The following is a 25,007-nucleotide window of genomic DNA, read 5'->3' as shown; positions in this document are numbered from 1 at the left end:
AAATGGAGGTCCTCGTATATCTTAAAATTTTCTTTTGCCACTGCTCCTTTCCTGAAAGCTAAATAAACCAAGTAAGTTAGGATTAAACAAAAAACCTCTCTTTTTGTTGATAGTGTGATCCCCTTCAAAGGTAATCTGGAACAGGAGGTCGGGGGTGGGGGTGGCAGGGTGAAAGAGGAACAAATAAAAATGGGAGGAAAAATATTTTCTGACCCAATAAGCCTAATTAAGTTTGTGAACAAGGCTGGAAGGACCGAAATTTCTTCATGCTACTTTGTCTATTTGTGTTTGATTATTGTAAACCTTCCCTGGTCTCTAAATATGCCCCAGGCACTGTGATGTCTGGCACTCTATTAACTAGCATCCCTGCCACTTACACTAGAAGCAGGGAGGGACAAGAGACCCACTCATTCAATCTAATCCCTAGAACCTGTGTAATTTTGCTGCAACTAATTTTTCCCCAACACTGCTCCCTAACAAATACATTGCCACACTAAGACGACTCATTACCCTCTAATTTCCTTTTCTGTGAGCTTCCCTTGTGGCTCAGCTGGTAAAGAATCTGCCTGTAATGAAGGAGACCTGAGTCTGATCCCTGAGTTGAGAAGATTCCCTGGAGAAGGGAAAGGCTACCCACTCCAGTATTCTGGCCTGGAGAATTCCATGGACTGTACAGTCCATGGGGTCGCAAAGAGTTGGACACGACTAAGCGACTTTCACTTCATTTTCTGAAATAGCAACCCAATTTGACAATTTATACAAACATAATTTCTGAGATCAATACATTAGTAAAGAATAAAAAACATACTCTTTGTTTCATAAAACACATTCTGCAAAACATTTGGATATATCTAATTACAAGTTAATACCCAGTAATCAGTTCATTCACATAAATTATAGACCAGAGTTCTGTGAATTTATGGACAAATTTACAGAACCTCAGAACCACAATTAGTGATCTATAAAGAATCATCTTCTAAGAAAGCACACCTTGGCAAATCTTCTAAAAAATAAAGAAGAATCAAAGGCTGGATAAATGAGTAGATTTTACAGACTTTCTAGAGACTGATCTTAATACTCTCTGTGGGCAATATTAAACGACAGATTTATTAAATTTATTGTTTCTAAGTACTTAATAGTGAAGTAGTGATATGATTTACCATACAACCATATAACCCAGAGATCACACTCTTAGGTGTTTACCTAGATGATGTGAAAATTTATGTTCATTAAAAAACCTGTCCATGGATGTTTATAGCAGCTTTACTCATAATTGCTGAAAAGTAGAAGTAATCAGGATAACCTTCATGGGGGAAAGATTAAATAAACTATGATTCATCCATACAATGGAATACTGTTTAACAATTTTAAAAGAATGAACTATTAATTCACAAAACTATGGCTAAATCTTAATGTTCTATGTTCAAGAATTAGAGTATTAGTCATTCAGTTGTGTCCAACTGTCTGCAATCCCATGGGACTGTAGCCCACCAGGCTCCTCTGTCCATGGAATTCTCCAGGCAAGAATACTGGAGTGGGTTGCCATTCCCTTCTCCAGGGGATCTTCCCAACCCAGGGATCGAACCAAGGTCTCCCACATTGCAGGCAGATTCTTTACCGTCTGAGCTACAGGGAGGAAACCAAGAACTATTCAAGAAGTTAGACGAAAAATCTAAAGATTTTAATACCATTCCATTCACATGAAACTCTGGAAAATGCAAAAATTAAAAATAGGTAAGACAAAAAACAGATTAACAGTTACTATGGATTAGGGGAGGGGAGAGTGGCTGACTACAAAGGGGACACGCAAGGGAACACTTAAAGAGTACAGGATCTGTTCTGTGTAATACTAGGGTGGTGGATACATGACTCAACTCTTCTGTCAAAACCCACAGAACTGCACATTAGGAAGAATGAACCTCACTTAATGCTGACCATGCAACAACAAAAACCATCAATCAGACCGTTGGATGATTCCAAGATGAAATGTGGACTGTGACAAATGAGTCTAACTGCATTACAAATTATGACATACCTGCACCGAAAGGATGGGGCAGGAAGAGCTGACCTAACTAACTTTGGAAAACAATGTTTTGACTGGAAACACTGTACTCTAAATGGAACATTTCTTTCTTGTGGGTATATGGACTAACAGTTCTGAAATAGTTTTTCATGTAAACTGGAGTTGAACAAATAAGTAAATGGATAATGGATGGTCAGAGCCAGGTTTCTCATTGTCAGACAGTAAGGAAAAATAGAGTGAACCCTGTGGTACTGGATTAAAGTCAATTTTCCTTACAGAAGAATTCCAAATCAAAGCTATAGATACTTCTCTCTCAAGTGTGGACTGAGACAAGTGACTTGCTTCAAAATAGTATATGGAAAGAGAAAGAGTAACTTTATAGAGTGGAGAAACCTGGCAAACACTATCTTAGCCAAGTGGTCCAGATCAATCCCATCAGTGATGCTATATGAATGTCATGTAGACATCACATACCCTTATAAGCTGAAGTGAAAAGAGGACTTGGCCTCTGGGTATTCTTTTCACAAATGCGTAACCCTAATGGGACACAGCAGCAGCACACCCAGGCTGAAAAGTATTCTAAAACATACCCAGCCAGCACTTCTCAAGGATGTTAAGGTCATGAAAACAAGGCAAACCTGAGGAACTGTCACAAACCAGAAGAGACTGGGCAAACAAGAAAACTAAATGCAATGTGGTATCCTGGAACAGTCTGAGACCATTAATGGAAAATCTGGTGAGATCCAAATAAAGTCTGTAGTTAGTTTAGTTAATATCAACGTCAGTTTCTTTGTTCTGGCAAATGTATCACAGATGTTAACAATGAGGAAAACTAGCTAGGTATGAGGTATATGGGAACTCTCTATACTATCCAAAACTTTTCCTTAAATCTAAATTTATTCCAAAATAAAGAGGTTATTGAATAGTTAGTCTATGATGCTAGAAGTCAGAACAGTAAGCACTCTAAGGCAGTGACTTCAACTGTTGGTTTAAAATATTCCCACAAAGAATATTTTAGGCTTAGATGACCTCACTGGTGAATTATCACACCCACATAAATAAAGAGGTAAAATCCTACACCCACTCTTTCTGAAAACAGATAATTCCCAATTCATTTTCTAAGTCCAACATTACCCTGACATCAAAACAAGGCAATGACATTACAAGAAAATGAAAAATCAGTATCCTTTATGAACACAGATGTAATAATCTTCACCAAAATATTAGCAAATGGCTAACAAACACATGAAAAGATGCTCAACAGCACTCATTATTAGAGAAATGCAAATCAAAACTACAATGAGATATCACCTCATATCAGTCAGAAAGGTCATCACCAAAAGTCTACAAACAATAAATGCTGGAGAGGGTGTGGAAAAAAGGGAACTCTTGCACTGTTGGTGGGAATGTAAATTGATACAGCCACTTTGGAAGACGGTATGGAGATTCCTTAAAAAACTAGGAATAAAACCATCATATGACCCAGCAATTCCACTCCAAGCATATATCCTGAGGAAACAAAAATTGAAAAGGACACATGTATCCCACTGTTCACTGCAGTACTATTAACAACAGCTAAAACATGGAAGCAATCTAGATGTTCACTGACAGATGAATGGATAAAGGATATGTATATGGTACATATACATAATGGAATATTACTCCACCATAAAAAGGAATACATTTGAGTCAGTTCTAATCAGGTGGATGAACCTAGAGCCTATTATACAGATTGAAGTAAGTCAGAATGAGAAAGATCATATATTAATGCATATATACAGAAACTAGAAAAATGGTACTGAAGAATTTACTTTCAGGGCACCATGGAGAAACAAGACATAGAGAACAGACTTATGGACATGGGGAGAGGGGAGGAGAAGGTGAGACGTATGGAGAGAATAACATGGAAACTTACACTGCCATATGTAAAATAGATAGCCAACAGGAATTTGTTGTTATGTCTCAGAAAACTCAAACAGGAGCTCTGTACCAACCTAGAGGGGTGGGAAGGAGAGGGAGATGGGAGGAAGGTTCAAAAGGGAGGGGAGATATGTATACCTATGGCTGATTCATGTTGAGGTCTGACAGAAAACAACAAAATTCTGTAAAGCAATTATCCTTCAATTAAAAAATAAATTAAAAAAATATTAGCAAACCATACATAAATACAAATAATACAGAATGATGAAATGGGGTTTATCGCAGGAATGCAAGGTCCACCCAACATCCAAAATTCAGTGTAATTCACCAGAGTAAAAAATAAATAAATAACCATGTGATCATCTCAATAAACATAGAAACTACACTTTACAAAATCCAATACTCATCAATGATAAAAAATTTTTTGCAAACTAAGATACCTAAACTGATAATGGACATCTATAAAAAACAAACACACAATTTCATACTTGACAGACTGAATGCCTTCTCCCTAAGATAAAAAAACATGGCAAGGATGTCTACATGTCTACTCTCACAATATCTACTCTGATTAGTCAAAGCAGTAACACAATAAAAATAAATATATAAAAGGCTCACAGACTGAAAAGAAAGAAGTTCAATTTTCTTTAATGAAAGATGACCACTGACATAAAACTCTAAAGGAATTTATTTTTAAAAACTAGTACAACTAAGTCCAGCAAGAAAATAGTATACAGATCAAAACACTAAAAAGCCTGTTGATGGAAGTGAAAGAGGAAAGTGAAAAAGTTGGCTTAAAACTCAACATTCACAAAACTAAGATCATGACATCTGGTCCCATCACTTCACGGCAAATAGATGGGGAAACAGTGAAAACAGTGACAGACTTTATTTTGGGGGGCTCCAAAATCACTGCAGATGGTAAGTGCAGCCATAAAATTAAAAGACACTTACACCTTGGAAGAAAAGTTATGACCAACCTAGATAGCATATTAAAAAGCAGAGACATTATTTTGCCAACAAAAGGTCTGTCTAGTCAAAGCTATGGTTTTTCCAGTAGTCAGGTATGAATGTGAGAGTTGAACTATAAAGAAAGCTGAGCACTGAAGAATTGATGCATTTGAACTGTGGTGCTGGAGAAGGCTCTTGGACTGCAAGGAGATCCAACCAGTCTATCCTACAGGAAATCAGTCTTGAATATTCATTGGAAGGACTGATGCTGAAGCTGAAACTCCAACACTCTGGCCACCTGATGCGAACAACTGACTCTTGGGAAAAGACCCTGATGCTGGGAAAGATTGAAGGCAGGAGAAGGGGACAACAGAGGATGGATGGTTGGAAGGCATCACTGACCCGATGCACATGAGTCTGAGTAAGCTCAGGGAGCTGGTGACGGACAGGGAGGCCTGGCGTGCTGCAGTCCATGGGGTCAGAAAGAGTCAGGCGTGACTGAGCAACTGAACTGAATTGATACTAAAAGCAACTCTATTTATAATTACTAGTGACAAATCAAAAATTAACTTTTAAATACCACTTAAGCTCAAAATACATGAAATATATAGAGATGAAGCTAAACTATGTGCAAAACTTGTACACTGAAAACTGTAGAATCTTTTGAGAGAAATTAAAGACTTCAATAAATGGAGAGTGAGAATATGTTCATGAATCAGAAAACTCGTACTGTTAATATACTGTTTCTCCCCAATCTTAACTAAGTTCAGCACTCTTACCCCAAATCACAGCACCTTTTTTAAAAATAGAAACTGGCTTTACAGATTCTAAATTCCATATGACAATACAAAGGACCTAGAAGAGCCAAACAAATTTTTAGGAAGACAACAAAGTTGGAAGACTTATATTATCTTATTTCAAGATTTAAGATCAAGTTAAAACAATCAAGACATAAGGATAGGCATATTGACAAAAAGAATATAACAGAGAGTATAAACAGACCCGACGAAGATGGTGCTTAAGTTTTTAACAAAGATGCCAAGGCAGTTCTATAAGGAGAGAACAGTCCTTTCTACAAATAGCACTGGAATATATGCCAACACACACAAACACACACACACTCTTCAATCCTTACTTCACACCATATACAAATGTTTACTTGTTAAGTATCATAAGCCTGAACATAAGAGTTAAACTACGAAACTTCAAGAAAAAATCAGGAGAAAATTATTGTGATCTTGGGTTAAGTCAAGATATTTCAGATAGGAACCACAAGGCAAAACATAAAGAGTTGATAAACTGAATTTCATCAAAATTAAAAACTTTTGTTATTTGAAAGACACTGTTAAGGAAATAAAATGACAAGACACAAACCAGGACAAAATTTTACCTAAAACATACTTGGTAACAGGCTCGTATCTCATATCTCAATAACAAGATAAGCAACTTTTTAAAGATTTTGAACAGATACATATCACAAAAGAAAACATGGCAAAAAGCACATGTAAAGTCCTCAACATCATTAATCTTAAGAGAAATATAAATTAAAAATACAATGAAATGGCCATTCACACCTACAAAAATGACCAAAAACACTGACAATACCAAATATTGATAAGAATATGGAAGATGTGAAACTCTCCTACCTTGCTCATAAGAATGTGAAATGCCAGTCAGTCTGGAAAAGAGTTTGTCAGTTTCTTGTAAAGTTAAACATACACTTATCAAACAACTTAGTAATCCTAATTCAGGGATTTCACCACAAAGAAATGAAAATGTGTACCACATAAAAACTCATATGCAAAGGTTAAGAATTATCTGAAATAGCCAGAACCGGGAATGATCCAAATGTCCATCAGCAAGTACATGGATAAAAAAAGTATTCACACATGGAATACTATAAGCATGAAAAAGAAGCAAACTACTACTATATTTAACAACTTGAATGAATAAAAAAAAAATTACAGAAGACAGACACAAAAAGGTTATATATTGTTTGACTTCATTTACACGAAATTCTAGTAAAGACAAAACTCTTGAGACAGAAAGCAGATCAAGTTTCAGAGGAATAAATGAAAAAATCCAAGAGAGAACTTTTGACGGTGACAGAAATGTTCAGTATCTTAGTAACAGTGTTAAAAATTATACACACCTGTCAAAGCTCATCTAAATACACGCTTAAAATGAGTGAACTTTATTATGTTTAAATTGCATTTCAAAGTAATTTCATTTCTTATAAGGAGAAAAAGTCCAGAATTTAAATAGCTGATTACTTCTCTAAATTCCTACATGAAATATTAAAACCTTAATTGTCACTTTAAACATAAATCTTAAGAATGTCATAGAAAAATCTTTTATTTTAAAAAATAAAACTTGAAAGATTGAACATTCAAAGCATTTAATTTTTGAACTCAGAACATATTTGTAAAAATATTTAACATTTCAATGAGCATTGTATCAATATAATGACTTACTCTAATAACTAAAGCCCAAGTAATTACCAGAGCAATTCCCCTAAATAGGATATTCTTACTAGAACACTCCAACACTCTATAATGGAGAAACCTGACACACTACTTCAGCCTGGTGATCAAGGTCATTGTCAACAGTCATAAATTATGTTGATGGTATATACCCTTGATATGATATGTTGAAAATGGCACTATATCTCTGTGATCCCTTCTTGCAACAACCTATAACTACAGTCTGTGTCAAAAACAACAGACAAATTCCTATGTAGGGGCATATTACAAAATACTTGACCAGTATTCCTCAAAACTATCAAGATCATCAAAAACAAGGTAAGGCTAAGAAACTGTCACAATCTTAGAAACTGTCAGAGTCAAGAGGAGCCCAAGGAGACAGGAAAACTAAATGCAATATGGTATCTTGGGTGTGATCCTGGATCAAAAAAGGGGGAACATGTTAAAAGCTAAGGCAATCAAAATAAACTTTCAACTTTAGGTAATAATAATGTATTAAATGTGGCTTCCCAGGTGGATCAGGCAGTAAAAAATCTGCCTGCAACGCAGGAGACCCGGGTTCAATCTCTGGGTTGGGAAGATCCCCTGGAGAAGGAAATGGCAACCCACTCCAGTATTCTAGCTTGGGAAATCCCATGGACAGAGGAGCTTGACAGGCTACAGTCCATGTAGTTGCAAAGAGTCCAACATGGCTGAGTGACTAACACTACAATATATTAAATGGCTCAGCAGGTAAAGAAACTGCCTGCAATGCAGGACTGGAGATGTGGGTTCAAGCCCTGGGTCAGGAAGATTCCCTGGAAGAGGAAAGGGCAACCCACTCCAGTATTCTTGCCTGAAAAATCCGATGGACAGACAAGCCTGGGGGCTATGGTTCAGAGGGCGGAAAAAAGTCAGATGCTACTGAGCACAAGCAATGTATTAAAACTGATTAATTTTAACAAATGTACAATGCTAACGTAATGTGTCTAATGTAATGTGTTAATAAAACGGGAATCTGAGGTCAAGTATGAGGTATATAGTCTTCTCTGTACTAGCTTTCAATTTTTCTATAAATCTAACCCTGTTCTAAAAAATACTCTGAAAAAAAACTCTCCCTTCACCATTTCTCTATTACTAAATAAAAATGTCCATTTCATCAGAAGAACTTAGAACACTACATGAAAAGAAGGGAAAGATAAAAGTGGAAGGGAATCAAGAGAAGGATGGTACAGGTGCTAATAAAGAACATCACTACAGCTTTGGTAGAAAATAACATTATAAAGCCTCTTTCTAAAAACTATTTAATGGAAGAAGAGAAAGAATAAAAAGAAAGGTCAAAAGATGATCTAATAAGGATGTTAAAAATACTCTCCCCACTGCTTATACAGCTGTACTGGTGTTTTGACGTCAACCTCGAGACTCCCATGGAGTATAGCAACAACTCACTCTTCAGTGTTTGCTGATCAGATTTCAAAGTAAAACTACTTGTTAATGAATGTTAACAGTTTCCATGATGAGAAGACTAATTTTGCTTAAAATCTGAGAAATATAGTGGCTAACTAACTATGGAAGGAAGAAGGGCAGAAATGGAGAGTCATTCTGAGCATGCGTATTTGAGTTTAAATTAAGTCTTCTCTCTTAGTCATTTAACTTCTCGTTTTTAATCCTCATTTGCAAACTAGAGTGAAATACCAATGCGTTTCATTTCTTTTACAAGTCAGAAAAAGATATAGTTGGGTTTAGTGTGCTCCTCAAAATTGAGGGTGAATTTCAACATTTTTGAAACTTCAAAGTCTGACATATTCAGCATCATAGATTTAACTTATTAGAGCTATGTTGGTAATTTAAATTGCTAATCTACATAATTCAATGTAATCAGTTATTCATCAAAACATATTCTTTGCTAAAACCGTCACAGAAATTCTTCACTATCCAAAGAGAAATTTGCTTAAAAAAATTTTTTTCTAAGTCTGTAACTATGAGGACTGAGATTGTTATAACAAAATTCACAAGGTTAATTCTGCATATCTAAAGATAATTTCTGCAATGTTGTAATGTTACACTACTGAATTAAGAAACTTAATTCAAAAACAGGGTAACCATAAATCAATAACACACAATAGATTAAAAAAATCGAAAAGAACAAAAGCATAGTACAAAAGAAAATCATCAAACCACAAAAGGAAAAACAAAAAAGAAAGGAACAAAGAATAAATGCAAAATCAACTGGAAAACAAGGTTTAAAATGGCAATAAACACATATCTATTTAGGAGGACCTAAACACATAAAACAAGTACTAATAGACATAAAGGGAGAAACTGATATGAATACTATAGTAAGAAATTTTACCACCTCATTCACATCAATAGATAGATCTTCCTTCTAGACAGAAAGTCAATAAAGCAACAGAGATACTAAACAATACAATAGTTAGACTTACTTGCTATTTTCAGGGCATTACATCAAAGGAAAAAAAGTAGAATATACATTCCTTTCAAGTACACACGGAACATTCTCTAGGATTGCCCACATAATAGGACACAAAATAAGCCTCAACAAATTTAAGAGGATAGAAATTATTTCAAACATTTTTTTTCTGATGACAACAGCATGAAACTAGAAATCAACAACAGAAAGAGAAACAAGGGGAAAAGAAAAAGACTACATGAAGACTAAACAATATGCTACTAAAAAAATCAAAAGGTCAACAATGAAATCAAAGAGGAAATTTAAAAATACTGAGACAAATGACAATGAAAATACAACTATACAAAATCTATGGGATGCACCAAAAGCAATTCCTAGAGGGAAGTTCATAGTAATAATACAGGCCTTCCTCAAAAAATAAGAAAAAAGCTCAATCAATCTAACCTATCCCCTAAAAGAATCAGAAAAAGAAGAACAAAACAAAACCTAAAGTCAGCAGAAGGAAGGAATACTAAAGATCAGAAAGGAAATAAATAAAATAGAGATTTAAATAAATACAACAGATTTAGGTCAGTTTCACAAGGCAATAGAAATATAAGCAAAAACAAACAAATGGGACCTAATCAAACTTACAAGTTTTTGTATAGCAAAGGAACCCATAACAAAGTGAAAAGACAACCTACGGCCTGGAAGAAAATATCTGCAAATGATACAACCAACAAGGAATTAGTTTCCAAAATATATAAACAGCTCATACAACTCAATAACAACAACAACAAAACAATCAAAAAATGTGCAGAAGACTGAAAAGACATTTCTTCAAAGAAGACATCCAGATGGTCAACAGGCACATGAAAAGATACTTAAACACTGCTAATTATTAGAGAAATGTAAATCAAAACTACAATGAGGTGCCACCTCACATGAGGCAGAATTGTTGTTGCGTTGTTTAGTTACTGAGTCATATCTGATTCTTTTGCACCCCATGGATTATAGCCTGCCAGGCTCCTGTGTTCATAGGATTTCCCAGGCAAGAATACTGGAGTGCGTTGCTATTTCCTTCTCGAGGGGATCTTCCCAACCCAGGGATTGAACTCAGCTCCTGCCCTGGGAGGTGGATTCTTTACCACTGAACCAACAGGGAAGCCCACCAGTCAGAATGACCATCATTAAAACATCTACAAATAACAAATGCTGGAGAGGGTGTAGAGAAAAGGAAACCCTCCTACACTGTTGGTAAGAATATAAATTGGTGTAGTCACTATGGAAAACAGTATGGAGGTTCTTAAAAAAAAAAAAAAAAGTGGAGTTCCCATATGCCCCAGGAATCCCACTCCTGGGCATATATTTGAAGAAAAGTATAATTCAGAAAGACACATGCACCCTTATGTTCACAGCAGCACTACTCACAACAGCCGAGACGTGGAGACCACCTGAAATAAAAGTCTGTCAACAGATAATGGATAAAGAATATGCGGTATATATACACACACAACAGAATAATACTTAGCCATAAAAAAGAATGAAATAATGCCATTTGCAACAACATGGATAGTTGTAGAAATTACCATACTAAGTGAAACTGGACAGAGAAAGATATAAACTATATGGTATCACTTATATGTGGAATTTAAAATGTGATACAAATGAACTTACCTACAGAAACAGACTCATAGACATAGAAAACAAACATAGTTACCAATGGGGAAAGGGGATGAGAGAGGGATAAATCAGAGGAGTTTAGGATTAGCAGATACAAACTTAAATATATAATAAACAACAAGGTCTTACTGTAAAGCACAAGAAAGTATATTCAATATCCTATAAGCCATAATGGAAAAGAACATGAAAAAGAATATATACACACACACGTGTGTGTGTGTGTGTATAAAACTGAATCACTTTTCTGTACACCAGAAACTAATATAACACTGTAAATCAACTATAAATCAACTTCAATTCTAATAAAAAAGAAAGAATTGAAGAAACTGATTTTTAGCTTTGTAAACTTCTGGGCGGAGCTGAGCAGAAAAATCAGCTAGAGATGTTCAATAGCTCAGTGAAGCTGTTTTTATCAACTATCATAATTTTCATACACACACTCAGCTATAACAATAATCCAACTTAATCTCCAGAAGTACTCCCTACTCTTAAAAGGTAATTAAATCAAAAGGAGTGAATGTTTCTCCTCCTCCAGAAAATAATACATCCAAGCAATGCCTAACTTGAACCCTTACAGAGCCATGGAAAAAGAAAAAAAGCTTTAACTATGCAATTCGTGTTTATGAGAGAAAGCCTATCTAGAAGCACTGAACAATGGGTGCACTCTGAAATGACCACAGGAGGACACGGGAGGCACTGTGCAGAAACGGGCTGATTAACGGGAGTCACCAGATTGTATTTAAAGGAAGCACAACACAGGGGAGACATTTAACTATGGGTAGCCAGCAAAACACACTTCTCATATTTTAATTTTGCTTTCAAAATAAGTTTTTTTCCATCATTATCAAAAACTAGTTGTTCACAGAAAAGGATGGGGAAAAAAAACAAAGGAAAAAAGTCATCTAACATCATACCACACACCATCATTCTACTAGTTAAGTAAATTATTAGACAGCTATACAACAGAATATAGTACAGCTACAGACACAGGCAATCACATGGTAATAAAACATATTTTAAGTATATTTCTAAATTAAAATTTCAAGTTATAAAATAATTTCATTGTGTGAGGAAACTTCTTGGTGGCTACCTTGGTAAATCAGATTAAGCAAGAGAGAAGGGAGGGAACTTGTTACTTTATTATACTTTCTTAATTGAAGCTGGTAGCATGTATATGAAGGTTCGCTGTGCTATTCTAATTTTAATGTATGCCTTAAATTTTACATAGTAAAATTATGCAAGCATGTATTTTACATATACTTTTTAAAAAATCTACTTCTAAAACTACGTTTGAGAGTAGACTTATCCTGGATAGCTTTTTTTGTGTGTCTGCATTTGTTTTTAATTCTACAAGTAGGTATATCAGCTAAATTGGCCTTAAACAACAAATTATCAGACTACAGTTAAAAATTTTGAAAAAACTTATTGTTCAAAAATCCCTTAAAGTATTAGATATTATGGTAGATACCACATATAAAGAAACAAAAGCTAAGTTAGGGAGGCCAAGTAATTTTCTCAAGGTCACTCAAATGGTAGACAGAATTTGAAATCACACCTGACTGCAAATCCTGCTTACTTCTTTTATTACAAAAAGTTGGAAAACACTGTATAGGAAAAACCCAGAAAAATGAGCACCTGTCTTATCCCTAAAAAACAAACTTCAATTTTCCATAAATAAGTCTTTCAAATACTAGGAGTTAACTCCATAGCACTTGCCTAGAGAAGATCAAGGTATGTTTCAGAGCAGATCCAATCCTGCAAAGCAAACTGATTAATAACTCACTGGGAGAAAGGTTTGCTAGAAAGAACTCTGTACTAGCCCAACACATAACACGGAGTGCAGTAAAGTACAAATAACTGTAATTCAGGGGCATTAAATAATATCAAGTCAATGTTAAAGACAGTGTATCAGTTAGAACATATAAGAACTTTGCTTCATGAGCATAGAAAACATTATTAGAACAATAAGTAGTTCTACTGAAACCTAGATTGCAGTGTTAATGGTGACTAAATAATGAGACAGCTGTGGATTCTTTTGAAATTTACAAGGTATTTTTTTACTGTAGTAGGGGTTACCTTGTAGTTACCATTAATTATCTAGTGTTCTCTTGAAAATTTTAATGGCTTTAAGGGTGTTACCAAAATTTCCAATGTTCAAAAGTATGAAGGAAACGCTTAAAAACGTTTATACAGAGAACCACTTCTCTAGTTTATAATCCAAGTTAGTGCCTTATAAATTAGATTACAAAATCTCTAAGTGACAGTAGCTTAGTCAACTCAAAGAATCAGTTTCGGTGAATTAAGCTTTACGTGATCTCCTAATTTTTTTATTTAAGGTGACTAAAGAAGACATTTTAAAAATTGCTTTTAACTTATAGGAGAAGCAGTACTGTCACAAAACCCATGTGACTAATATTTTTTATGAATTTAATGGCAAATAATAAAAATCTGCCTTCTTTGTTACAAAAGAGGAAATACACCCACTAACAGTCAAATCATATTTATCTTTTCCCCACAGTATCCCAAAAGCATACAGCATTAATCACAATGGTTGTATCAACCATAATTATCATATTTGCATTTACTTCATTGTGATAACTTGATTTTAAATTTCTATTTTAATGTATTCAGTTGGGATGTATGTATATGTGTGTGTGTTCTTTACTACAAATCACTTCACATCCTTTTGGGCAAGTGGGGTATAAACATTATAAATAATTTTTAAGTCAATATAAGTATATGTATGAGGAGGGCATGGCAACCCACTCCATATTCTTGCCTGGAGAATCCCCATGGACAGAGGAGCCTGGCGGGCTACAGTCGATGGGGTCGCAAAGGGTCAGACACGACTGAGCAACTAAGCACAGCATATGTATTCAAACGTTCTTTAATATTATTGATTCTAATAAATATCTCCCTCTACCTCAAAATAACAATTTTGTGCATTTTTTTAATTAGAAAAATTCAAATCTAATTTGATCCTGTGATATACATAATATGAAAGCATTATTCTCCCTATGTAGATTAGGAGCTGCTCCTGCTAAGTCGCTTCAGTCCTGTCCGATTCTGTGCGACCCTATAGATGGCAGCCCACCAGGCTCCCCCGTCTCTGGGATTTGCCAGGCAAGAACACTGGAGTGGGTTGCCATTTCCTTCTCCAATGCATGAAAGTAAAAAGTGAAAGTGAAGTCGCTCAGCTGTGTCTGACTCTTAGCAACCCCAGGGACTGCAGCCTACCAGGCTCCTCTGTCCATGGGATTTTCCAGGCAAGAGTACTGGAGTGGGGTGCCACTGCCTTCTCCGTAGATTAGGAGAGTTAGTCTCAAAAAACAAACCAAAAAAGTTGACTTAATTATCATATTATCCTCGAGGTACAAGGCTAGGATTCATTTCTAGCAATTCTGACCTCCATATGCTTTCCTCTATACTGCACTACCATTAACAGAACTTTTGGCCAAGACAACGTAAAATTAAAATATTAAATGATACAGTAGGGAGGCTACTACAGAGATACGGAGATAGAAATGGAGGAGAGAGGAAGGAAGGAAGGAAAGGGAAGGAGAGAGGAAGGAAGGAGAGATCAACATTCAAAACAGCAGTGAAAATCATGAAGTATATAGAAATAAAATTAACAGAAAATGCTTTAAGATTTCTATGGATAAAATTACTATTATTGAGGAACAGAAAGCCTGAAATTTCTAAAGAAACACCATGCTCATGCATAAGACAGTATCACAAGGCTGTCCATTTTCCCCGAACTAATAAAACCTTCAATGCAAGTACAATAAAAAACCCAATAGGGCTTTTATAGAATCTAATAAGCTGACCCCAAAATTCATACAGAAAAGAAAAGGATGAGACTAGCAATGAAATGGCAGATTCAAGTCAATGTATGGCAAAACCAATACAATGTTGTAGAGTAAAATAAATAAATAATTTTTAAAAATAAAATAAAGACCAAAAAAAAGAAAATTCTGGAAAAGAAAAACTGAGTAAGGAGACTTACTCTGCTTATACAACTTAATTTTAACAGTTTGGTATTGGCACAGAAAAAGTTAAACTGACAAAACAGAACATAAAGATCAGAAGCAAAACTCACAAAAGATGGAAACATAATACACAGCAAGGATGGCACGCAAATCAATGGTGAAAAAATAAACTGTACAACAAATGGCAAGATTGCAGGCAATCTCCAAGGAAAATAAAACTCACTCTTTACCTCATACTATATTCATATGTTATTAAAAACCAGTTGCATAGAAATTTACAATACCATATGTAAAGTAGATAGCCAATGGGAATTTGCTGCATGACTCAGGCAACTCAAACAGGAGCTCTGTGACAGGCTGAGGGTGGGATGGGGAGGGAGATGGGAGGGAGGAGACATGGCTGTCCCCTGTGGCTGATTCTTATTGATGTATGACAGAAAACCATAAAATTCTGTGAAGCAATTATCCTTCAGTTAAAAAGTTAAGGAAAAAACACTAAAAAATAATTTTAAAATAGTGAAAATATCATTAAAGAAATTAAGTATGAATAAATTTTTGGTATTTGGGTTAGGCAAAGCCTTCTTAGATATAACACCAGAAGTATACGCAACACAAGAAAAAATTAAATTGGACTTCATAAAAAAAAAAACACAGCTGCAAAATATATACAACATGAATTCAATTTTTTATAAAGTTAAAAAATCTGCCTCCCTGAAAACTCCCTGTAATGTTTGAGGAAATATGTAGCAATAGTATAAAAACATGCATGAGAGCAATAAACACTAAATATATCAGAGTGTTAGTGGCGAGAAAGAGCAAATCAGGGAAAAGTATGCAGGAGAGTTTTAACTTTATGTGATTTTTTATTTCTTCCTCTTCCTCCCAAAATGATGATGCTACATAGTAGGTACCTGAATGTTCACTATATTATCTTCTTTGCTTTGTCTTATGCTTGCAGTATTTTACAATGAAGGGAAAAGAAAATGTTTAAAATTAGATGTTATGGCTAATTGAGACTTCTACTTATTAACAGAGAAACCACAGCTTTTTTAAAAATTTTTTAAATTTAGAATTTGTTTAAAGAATAAAACATTCTCTTATTATCTCCAGAGCAATGCTTTTGTTAAAACTGAGTAATTCCAATTAATCTCTATAAGATGATAACTGTAATGCTTAAATAGCTTTTACCACCAGTTTACAGACTTAATACTCTCAAACTTATCAGTAAGCACTCATTCTGAATTAGTTCTCCTTTATCTCTGAAATTTATTATCAGTTTTTAATTAAAAACAAAAGGTTTGTGTGTACACTACAATAGTCACTATATAAGATCATGCTGCTATCATGAAGATAGCTAGACACCAAGGATAAAACAATTCTGCTTTTTCAGCAGCTAAGGAACAATGATCTGTATCACACATGTTGGCAAATAAAAATAACTTAAGGAGGAGATGATATTTATTTAAAATATCTAAGTAAGTTTATTTAAAATATTCAAAAGGGGGAAATACATGAAAAAACATGGGTTTGGGGATTATTCAGAATGAAGTCAAAACCTGGCACAACTACTCCATGCTTTGTGTGACCCTGAGAAGCTTACTAAACTTCACTGACCCTCAATTTCCTCACAAATGATTAAACTAAGTACTAGCTTTACAGGAATGTTGTGAGGATTAAATGGTGTAAGTGTATAGCCCAACTAATAAACAAAAGCTGATTCCCTTTAATTAAAAAAAAAAAAAATGCTATTCAAGGGGAATTCCCTTGTGGTCCAGTGGTTAGGACTCCCAGCTTCCACTTCAGGGATCATGGGTTCAATTCCTTGTTGGGGAACTAAGATCCTACAAGCCACATGGCGTGACCAAAAAAATCTAAAAAATTTTTAAATGCTATTCAAATATAAGAACACTACCTCAAATTCTGTATAAGTTTTCTTCTCTATTCCCAAAGAAATCTTTGGGTCTTATCATTAAAAAGGTACTCCAACTTTTTAAATTAAAAACCTTATTAATTTAAAAACTCCAAATTTTAAAAACTCCAAGATTTAAAAAAGTTATTAGAAGCATCTAACTAACAGAAATTAATGATTTTGTGTGTGCGTGCTGTTCTATAACCCTTGGGAGAAATCCCATTAACGTGTTTTTCACCAAAAGTACAGGAAACGTTTCCAAATTATTCACGTGTCACAACAGTTCTGAGATGTGAGTGGCAGAATTAGAGATCAGTCACCTACTTTTTCCTTCCCATACTGTGTGATCTCTATTTGTGTAATCACCAAAAGAATCAGATCCAGTAAAACTGCTGGACAGCAATTAAGCGTTCCAACTCTCCTTTGCCACAGGGTTGTCTAGACAAAAAATTTTTTCTTTCTGACTTATTTCTATTCATCTATAACATACACAATATCAAGTGACCTTGAAGAAGGAAAGATGGGTAAGTTCAGAATTAGGAAACTGGAGTCAGGAGGTTGGGGTCACACTGTGGTCACACACATTAATTTACCTGCTGCTCACAACCAGAAAAAAGAAAGAGATCAGCCAATACTTTTGTGGAAAAATAAGGAACCTTATATTTGAAATGCAAGAACAGAGCACTCACTGTATTATCACCCAGGGCATCATAAAAAATTTTTTTTCATTTTAATGTAAGACCCCCCAATTGAATACATTTAAATTTAACTTCAGTTCACCAAAAAAAGCTACCTTTGGTATCATGTTGGGTTTTTTTTCCCTCCAAACTTAGTTATTTTTAATTGAAGGAAAACTGCTCCACAATATTGGGCTGGCCTCTGCCATACACCAACAGGAGTCAGCCACAGGCGGACCTGCGCTCCCGTCTTTAACCTCCCTCCGCCTCCCAGGCCTGGAGGCTGACACAAGCCCTGGTCTGAGTTCCCTGAGTCACGCAGCAAACTCCCATTGGTTATCTACGTCACATATGGACGCACGGTAATGTTTGTGCTCCCATGCTTTTAACTGACCTTTCTCCAGAGTCTTACAATGGAGAAATAGTTGGCAGGATTTTTTTTCCTGCGTGTTTTTTTTTTTTTTCCTGTTGGGGGTGCTACCCAAGGTACATGCAATTTCCATCTACAATTTTACCTAAAAATTATCCTTCTCTACTTAGAAGATGCCATTTTCCACTAAGATTATAACTCCCAGAGTGGTGAACATAAACTGGTGAGCAAGTCAGCTAATACTTCTCAAGATAACCAGGTTCACTAACCGGCAATCTACCGGGTGACAGATGTCAGAAACACATTATCTTCATAGTCATGTCATCTATTTGTTCTTAACTGTAACAAGTCAGAAATAAGATCTTCAACAACATATAAAATCTAAAGAATTGAAGCATATGGAGAAAGGAAACTGAAGCTGTTAATAACCTCATTAAATTTAAATATTCCCTAAATAAGAATACCTTTTTTTTTAAAGAGCCAAACTTGCAATTCATTTAAACATCCAGCAATTTGGGAGTCATCCTGGACTCATTTTTCTTTGTTCCTCTATCTCATTCACTGTCACTACTGTCCTCTTCAGTTCCATCACCCCGCCCCTGGGGCAGGAACTTCTCTTATCTTCCATTATAGCCTCCCACCTGCACTCCTGGTCTCAAGAATTACCTCTGATTGTCTATCAAATTACTACCAAAGTTTTTCACTGAAATAAAAATCAATCAAGTAAATGAAACTAAGTAAAGTTTTCACTTAAAAACAAAGTATCTCTCATTACAAAAGCAATATATATTCACGGCTGAAAGCCAGGAAAATACAGGTAAAAAGTAAAACCACCATGCACAATCTCACAACTCAGAAACGTTTAAAAAATTAGCACATGACCTTGAAGTTTTTTTTTTTAAGCACGTTTAAAAAAAAAATAACTGGCATTATATTTACAGTTTTATCTCCTATTTTTCACACACCATGGACACTCTATTAAGTTTTACCTGAAAATGTCTTTAGTGCTTACATAAATCTTTACAAATGTCCTAAGGGGATTTATTAACACCAGTCTCCTGGGAGCTCCTTGCCATCACTCATCAGAGGCACCAAACTTAGACTGGTTCCTCTCTGCCCCTACTACAAATAATGGTGTGGTTGACATCTTTGTATAAAAACTGATAACTAAATTTTTACTTTCTTTATGTCTTGAGATATATGCCAAAACTGGCACTACCAGATCAAAAGGTTTAAATATTTCTTAGGCTTTTGAGTTATACTGTAAAATTATTTTCTATAAAGTTTAAACCAATTTATAGCCTCAACTGAAGAGTACAAAAAACACTGCCTTATCACAATCCTCCCTAGCATTCAGTATTCTTTTAAATTACAATTTAAAAAGGGAAAAGAAAAATTTTTTAAATAAAGATGAAGTACCCAACACAGCAAGGCACAGTCTCAGAAGGTTTCTGCTCAGAATCCAAGATTATGCCTTATGCTATAACACTATAATTCTTATTTGGGTTTATCTGTTCATTTATTTATCAATTAAAATATTTACTTCACTATCTTGCAGGCACTGGGAACACAAAAGTGAGTTAGACAGACAAGTTCAGTAAAGCTGCAAAAATTAATTCCATGATTCCTTCTTCCAAAGCACAGCCCTCAGAGCTATCAAATTCCCTCTCTTCTAACTACCTTCTGGGCCCGGTCTGGGCTTAGTCCTTGAGAAGAGGCAGTCTCGATGCTGATCAACATGACATCTGTGGCAACAGAGAGTGCAAAGACATGAGGATGGAGAAGTCAGACAAAGGCCAAGCAGTGAGTGGTCTTAAATGAACGTTGAGGAACTTGCCTTTAACCTGGGGGTTACTGTTTTCCGTACTTAAACTCTGCCTTAAGGACCTGCCATAGTCACAGAACTCCTGAATTCAGTATTATTATATTTTTCTTTAAGTAATATGATTTTCATTTAAAAAGAAAACTTTATTTCACTGCTATAAATTTAAAAGCCAGTATCATTTGACAGGGCTTCACAGGTGGCTCGGTGGTAAAGAATCCACCTGCCAATGCAGGAGACGCAGGTTCAATCCCTGGGTGGAGAAGATCCCCTGGAGAAGGAAATGAGATTTCTTGTCTGGGAAATCTCATGGACAGAGGAGCCTGCTAGGCTATATAGTACATGGGGTTGCAAGGAGTTGGACAGGACTTAATGACTAAACAACAGCAATTATTTGACAAAAACAGAAAGCAAGAGTAGATAAAATACACAAACTGCTATTTAATTTAAAAATTTTTTAAATGCAAGTAAAGCACTCTTGGAAATAGAAACACTAACTATTAGTATACCAGTAACATGATCATTACTGGAGGAGGCAATGGCAACTCACTCCAGTATTCCTGCCTGGGAAGTCTCACGACAGAGGAGCCTGGTGGGCTATAGTCCACGGGGTCTTAAGAATCAGACGCAACTTAGCAACTAAACCACCACCACCAACACAATCGTTATATAAGCCTTGGGAAAAAAAGCATTTCAAATCTCAAGTTATGACATGCCTTTAGCCAGAAAAAACTGTCCTACTCAACTTAACTGGTACCAGTGATTGGTCATTTAATGGGAAAGAGCAAAGAACTGTTTAAAAAAACCAATCATACACACCTTAAACTTCAATTTAAAATATTTAGGTGTATATTTATTTATAGGCTCAAGACTTTTTCTTTGAGTAAGGGTGTGTTGGGCTGCCTTATTATCCTTTTATAAATTATGCTATAACAGATCTGCTATGTTCATTTCCTGTTTCAGTTTCTTTACAGTGGACAAAGAAACTAAGGATAATCCCTGGACTCTTTTTTCCCCAAATAGCTAATAGTGGTTTTTTCATCTCTAATTTGACAGAAATTTCCCTAGTGACTAGTCTCTACTTGTATTTCCAAAGTACATACAACTCAGTTTTCATAGAAACAACTTTCCTCTTATGCTCATATTTCATCGGTTTTCATAATATTTAACTATCTAATTCCAATACTAGTACAACAGGTTGGGATTACACAGTTCACCTGGAAGTATTCAGACATTCTACAGAGTAGCCTGTAGATGTAATAAGCATTTTATCCGACTGTGGGTAGAAGTCATGCTCCATGGGGGAAATGGAGTATGTCCGTTAAATTGAGGTTAACTAAGAGATTTCAACTGCTGCTTCTACCCTCTCTTCTTAAATATATTGGTCACATCGTTCAAAATTGGATAATGTTAGCTTCCCTTGATTATAGGACTTTGTGAATTCCTAAATGACCACTCATCTTTACCACATGTTCCCTCCAACAGTTCCTTCAATGTAATCAGCCACCTTGAGACATTCCAACTTTTATCGTAACATCAAGAATGTTACTCTTTCTCAGCACTTTTGCAGCATCTCTAACACTATTATTTTCATGCTTTTTGTCAGCCATTACAGCTCAAAAATATTCATTAAAAATCTTATAAAAGTATCCCCTATCTTAACCTCAAAACTGGAACTACACTACAGAGTTTGGCAGAAATAATGGAAAAGTCTTTGCACATCCATTTGAGTTGTAGGAAGAATTTCAAATATTTCTGCAAGAAATCTTCAGTTTTTGAGATAACATGCATGAATGCAACAAGTTTTACAAATAGGCACATCTTGATAAACATATCTGCTCATGTGAACAACTTATATTTATCCTGACAATGTAAGCATTCCATGTGCAAAACAAAGTGAACAACATTAAGTAAAAAACTAGAACTATGAGATACATAAGTGAGTTGGATTCTTTTCCTCTCTGAAAAGACCACTTAAGGTTTCCTCTGAAAAACCACTGAAAGTACTCTGAATATTATAAAAGATGCATGGAAGATCTGATAATTTTTCACAATAATTTTCCCAAACTGGATGACAGCAAAGAGTAGACGAAAAAGAACTCCTTTTCTACTTCATCAACATCAACTAATAGCTTGACACATTTGGAAGAACAGATTCTGAAGATTAGACAGTTTCTTTGAATAAAGGGCCTAATTTTTAATAGTATTTAAATGTAAAACAAAGTTGACCATAAACTATTTTCTGATCTTTTTAACCACGGACACTTGAGAGTTAGGATTCTTGGTGCTTGTCAACATCAAAACTTAAAAATGAAAACATACCAATAACCTTAAATCTCATCTGAATTATACCAGGTGATTTCCAAAGAAGTCTCCCTTTCCTGCTGACTAAAAACAGTCTCTCACTGAAGAACTGATTTTTCAGGCAGACATTTCTGTAAATAAAGGATACACTGCTGTATTTCATTTTTTATTTTTTTAAATCTAATAATATCTTGCAATTGTTCTACAATTGTGTCTTCTCTATGTGGCAAAAAATACTGATTTTCTATTTATAATAATGAAGTAAAGTTTTCTTTGGAAATGGATTTTCAATTTAAAAGGCAATGTTACAGAAGATTAAGTAACTGATACATGAAGGATTAAATTATTTGGATACTATCTAAGTCATAATTTTAAGTATGGGAAGCCACAGCCTACAAGATAAAGGCAAGTTCCTTCCCACGCATTCAAGACCATTCTAATTATCCTTATAGTCTCTTTTCTCACCACTTTTCCTCATTACGAACTTCATGTTCTAGGAATATCCTGCACATAAGCCATCCCTTCTGCCTAAAATGTCTATTCTACCATCCACAGCATCACCACTGCCACCTTCACAGGCCATACCACACGCACCTGCACACACACACACCACATCTGACACCCAACTCAACTCCTTACCTTTTAGAGAGGTTCTACACTAAGGTTTTATCTTCCTCCAAAAAATTCTCCATAACCATATCTCCTCAGACTACATCATTACAGATTTTATCTTATTCATCTACATATCTTTCTCTGGTTCCCAGAATATTCAATAAATAATTTTTGAAAGAATAACTATTACTTGACTAGTTTGTATCATTTAGCAATGTTAATTATACTTTACTTTCAACTTTCATCCCTTCATGACAGCTCCTTTATAAAACACCCTCCTGATACTCCTACTCCTCTGTAACCATTCCTTTGATTCTCTGCAGTTTTGATTCTCAATAGCCTTTCAGAGCCCTTCTCAACTACCCCAGACATGTGACCCAAGATGCTATTTACTTAGGCCATCCTTTTGGCACAATCTCATTCATATTGAACTCACCTACTCAAAGTGCTTCAACTACCATCACAAACACAATAGCAGTAGCTATGCTCTCACGCCTTCGCATCTAGTCGCCTATTAGATGTCTGCACCTGTAGGCTTCATAGGTACCTATGCTGGGCAGCATCTAAAATAACCCCCAGTGAATTTTGTCTCCTGGAATTTGTGCCCTGTATAGTTCCCTCCCACACTGAATACAGCTGATCTCTCAGCTGATCTGAGAGAACATTTCAAAAAAGACAGATTGTGACTTCTGAGCTTAGCTCATAAAACTCATTATGGCTTCCATCTTGTTCTCTGTGATCACTTGATCTAGATAAAGTCAGCTGCCTCAAACATTCCCATGAGAGGTCTTCCTGGTGAGCAACTGAGGCCTCCTACCAACAACCAGCACTCAGCCAGCATGTGAGTGAATCACCTTGGAAGTCCATCCACCAGCTCCAACCAAGCCCTCAGACCAGCCAAGCAAGCCTCTGCTTCCATAACAGACATCTGAACTTCAACCTCATTAGAGACCCTGAACCAGAACCACCCAGCTAGGTTGCCCCCATGTTCCTTATCATAGGAAACGGTGAGATAACAAACGTTCAGCAGCAGTATCCAAGGGAACTTTTTGCAATGATTAAAACGGTCTATGTCCAATGTCCAAAACAGCAGCTATTGGCTACACATGGCTATTGTATACTTGAAAGTGGTTAGTGTGACTGAAGACCTAAATTATCAATTTTATCTAATTTCAACTAATTTAAATGGCCACAAGGGCCTTGTGACTACCATGTCATAGTGCAAGTTTATTTATTGTTTGGGGATAATCTATTATGCAGCATTAGATGAATCTAACCGTAAATTAAATCTGTCCCTTACTATCTCTGTTCTCTCTCCATCTCTCATCTTATCAGTCAACCACACACACACACAAAAAACAAAAAAACCATGCCTTCTCCCTTTTATATTCTGTATCTTGGTGAATGGAATACCCAACATCCACTAAAACCCAAGCCAGAAAGGCCCTCACTTTCACCAACTACCTTTCTTACACTTAACATCTTCTTAATAGCTCTATTTGTCTATTCACTTAAATGTATTGTTACAAGTTTAGTACTTCTTTCTTCATTTTTGAAAAAATGTAACCTTGTTGGTTATCTCTGCCCCTAAAATTTCTCAAGACTAATCAAACCTTTACAATGCCACCCAAATGATCTTTCTATACCATAACTACTGATCATATTACTCGTGCAATTAAAGACCTCCAGTGGCTTCCCACAATCCAACGGACAAAACCCAAACTCAGAATGGTATAAAAATAATTTGATGCCTCCTATCACTGCAACTTTACCAAATGTTGTGCCCATAGTCAACCTCCGTGCTCTTGTCACAATGAACTACACACATGTTGTTCCTAGAAAAGATGAGCTATTTTACCCTTTGTTCCTAATCAC

The 25,007-nt window shown here is 35.5% G+C and overlaps 1 protein-coding gene across 5 annotated transcripts in view; it reads right to left on the bottom strand.

Annotated features, from left to right (window-relative positions):
• Positions 1-25,007, bottom strand: part of ARHGEF12 (Rho guanine nucleotide exchange factor 12) — a 149,832-nt gene that overhangs the window by 110,204 nt on the left and 14,621 nt on the right. The window lies entirely within an intron of this gene.

The sequence above is a fragment of the Cervus canadensis genome, chromosome 11 (genome assembly GCF_019320065.1).
Source record: "Cervus canadensis isolate Bull #8, Minnesota chromosome 11, ASM1932006v1, whole genome shotgun sequence".
Classification (NCBI taxonomy): Eukaryota; Metazoa; Chordata; class Mammalia; order Artiodactyla; family Cervidae; genus Cervus; species Cervus canadensis.
This window is presented reverse-complemented; position numbering and strand designations above follow the sequence as displayed.